At 35.4% G+C, this 3,428-nt stretch overlaps 1 non-coding gene across 1 annotated transcript; it reads right to left on the minus strand.

Annotated features, from left to right (window-relative positions):
• Positions 1-3,105: 3,105 nt before the first annotated feature.
• Positions 3,106-3,227, minus strand: LOC115894455. The gene has a single exon (XR_004054573.1). It is a non-coding gene; the product is annotated as a U6atac minor spliceosomal RNA (small nuclear RNA).
• Between the last annotated feature and the right edge of the window lie 201 nt (positions 3,228-3,428).

The raw sequence follows: 3,428 nt of genomic DNA on the forward strand, positions 1-3,428 counted from the left end.
GTTTATTTTACTGCCGTCTCAGCTGAGTTCTCATTAGAAGTGTCAAATATGGTTAAAATTTAAGATGAACCTAAATCTCTATTTGTCTAAAACAATTTTTAAAAGCATTAAAATAAACGCTCCAAGAACCTTCATTTTTCAACAACGAAGGAGTTCTTGGTGTTAGTTTTATCCTTCCACCAGAAACAAGCTGATAAATGAACAAACATATGGCAAAGTTCTTTCAGATATTGGTCAATGGAAAAAATTAAAGCTGTGATCCTTGAGATCAGGAAAACAAATAAGTTGAGCCCTATGATTACTCTGTGTTTTTGTTTTGTTTTGTTTTGCTTTGGTTTTTGGTTTTCTCCTGGAGGCATTTTACGGATCTTGTTGCAGAGAGGAAGAACTCAGGCAGGGAATGGAAAAACTGTTGAGCTGAGAATGCAGAAATGGTAGTTTACGACAGCTCAAGTGAATAAAATTTGAAAAACAGAGCACCAAAGAGAAAAGAGCATTTTAGACAAAGAGATTCATATATGTATGTATGAGTCCCGCTGAGTCTGTTGCTGAAGTCTAAGTTTTGCATAAAGTAAAATTTTACAAAATTGGCCAAAAAAATAAAAAAAGAGAAACTATAAGCTAATCAATTCCCAGAGCACATACATGCTTGGAATGGAAGGCAAACCAACCAGAGTGAAAAAGACTTTATTGAGCACCCAGATTATTCATTAGAGGCTCCAGAAAAATCACATTTTATGCATGGGTTAAATTCACTCTTAAGTAGAGGCTTATCCAGACCTTCCCCAAAAAACTTAAAATCAAGCTTCAAATAATCATGGTGATCCACAAATCACTTAACTCTCTCTCAAAACAATGTTTTTAGGTAGTCTTTACAGAAAACAACAAAGTGTAATATTAAATTCTGAATAACAATGTCATACATCAAGACTTCAATCAAATATCACTAGCCTACAAAGAAGCAGGAAACTGTGGCACATACCAGACCAAAAAAAAGTTAGCCAATGCAAATGAAACTAGTAGTTACAGAAATTATGGAACTAGTTAACCAAGACTATAAAGCTGTTAGTATAGTATGCTAAAGGATGTAAAGGAGAATATGAACATAAGGGATGTTTATGGAACCTCCTTGGAAAAGAACCTCATGGAACTTCTAAAGCTAAAAGTTATCCAAAATAAAAAACTTACTAAGCGATCTTAATTCAAGATTAAATACAATGGATTAAAATGTCAAAGAACTTGAAGTCAGGCAATAGAAATTATAGAAATCAAAGCACAGACACAGATATAAAAACAACCACAAAAAGTTTTAATAAGATCAGAGCCCTGTAGGACAATATTATATACATTTATTTTGTGTACAGAAGTAGAAGAGAAAAATATTTTAAGAAATAATGACACAAATTTTCAAAATTTGATGAGAATCATCAACTTGTATCTTAGACATCTGAAGATATAGGATGGATCCCAACTCAAAATTTTGTTTCAATGTTAAGACTGATGATGCCTCACACATACTATGAGGTTGTGAAAAGGTTTATTACTCACAGAACAAGGCACCTGGGAAGAGTAAGGTAGATTTCCAAAGCTGGTCTGGAAATGGTTTGGGAAAAGAGGGAAGAAAAGGAAGCTGACTTGGGTTTTAATTGTGGTTAAGAAATGGGGAGGGGTGAAGGTTCACCAAAGAAGGGAGCACTTGGGCTTTCTTATCAGTTTTACTAGAGGCAGGCAGAAGGAGAAGAGGGAATCCAATGGATGAAAAGCTGTCAGCACTGAAACTTCAAAAAATAAAGTCAAACCCTTTATTACAATTCACAAAGCCAAGAAACTTAAGAAAACCCAAGCAGGATAAGCCTAGAGAAAGCCATGCAGAAGCACATTATAATCACATTTCTATAGAACAGTTTGTGAAACACAGCATTTTTAAAAAGCAAGAGAAGGAGGACACATTATAAACAGAGGGTCGGATATATAAGAATGACTGCAGACTTCTTGTCAGAAGCAATGCAAGAAAATATACAATGGACCAAGACATTTAAAGAATCAAATGAAAGCAAAACCCACCCCAACCCAAGCAAAACAAAACAAAGCTAAAATTCTCCTTTCAGCAAAAACTTCTTTAAAAAATGAGGGCAGAGAAACACGTAGATCTGTTTTTGGTAATGGCCAAGTAGCATCGTACATGACCACCTTTCCTGTAACTGCCAACTATAAACTGTGAACATAACACAAAAGCACATATACCTGAAGGCACTGGAGAATTCACAGAAGCACTCAGAGTAGGAGGGGTAGTGCACAACCAGTGGAGAGAATTACAATGGAGAGTTGCCATGATTACAGTTTTTACCATGGACCATGGTGAAATCATATGCAAATGGAAAATGAGAAGAAAAGAGAGGAGAAAAGAGACACAGAAGAAAAGGAGTCGGTTAGAAATTCCCCACATTGTGTCTGCCCATATCTCTGGCTGAAATACCCAAAGCAACTCAGCTAAAAAATAGAATATTTCAACTGGGATCAGAGCTAAAAACAACAAAACAAAACGTAGTTTTCAACTTGAGTCCAGCTGAGAAAATTTTTTGCTGGAACAGACATGACATATTGAGGGGGAAAAGACAACAGAAATCAGAATTTCTTTTTTAAAAAAAACTTTTATATATATATATCTTATAATATATGTATTATATGTTATATATAATATATATCTTATAAATCATATATATATCTTACAAATCATATATATATCTTGTAAATCATATATATATCTTACAAAACATATGTGCATGTGTGTGTATATATATATATATTTTTTTTTAAAGACAGAGTCTTACGCTGTCACCCAGGCTGGAGTGCAGTGGTGTGATCTCGGCTCACTGCAACTGCACCTCCTGGGTTCAAGTGATTCTCCTGTCTCAGCCTCCCCAGTAGCTGGGATTACAGACGCCCACCACCACACATAGCTAACTTTTGTATTTTTAATGGAAACGTGGTTTTGCCATGTTGGCCAGGTTGGTCTTGAACTCCCAACCTCAGGTAATCCTCCCACCTAGGCCTCCTAAAGTGCTGGGATTACAGGCATGAGCCACCATGCCTGGCCAACAATATTTAACTTTAAGGCATTGTCATGAAGTAGGTGGCAACATCTTAACCATATGCATGTTGTCAGGCTGAGGGCCCCTTTCAGCATTGTCAAGGGAGTGCTAACCTTCTCTCCTTTCATATGACACAGAAATCAGAATTTTCACAACTCATTAATCATAATACCTAGAATAGCCCCCCCAGCTAAACTGATGAAGAAATTAAATATAAGATGTAAATTAGTAATATCTGCAATGAAAGAGAGGAAATCATGAAAAATACTACAGAAATTAAAAATGATAATAGGAAAATATTACGAGCAATTCTATTCCAATACATTTTAAAAATTA

This window comes from Rhinopithecus roxellana, chromosome 17, assembly GCF_007565055.1.
Source record: "Rhinopithecus roxellana isolate Shanxi Qingling chromosome 17, ASM756505v1, whole genome shotgun sequence".
Taxonomy (NCBI): domain Eukaryota; kingdom Metazoa; phylum Chordata; class Mammalia; order Primates; family Cercopithecidae; genus Rhinopithecus; species Rhinopithecus roxellana.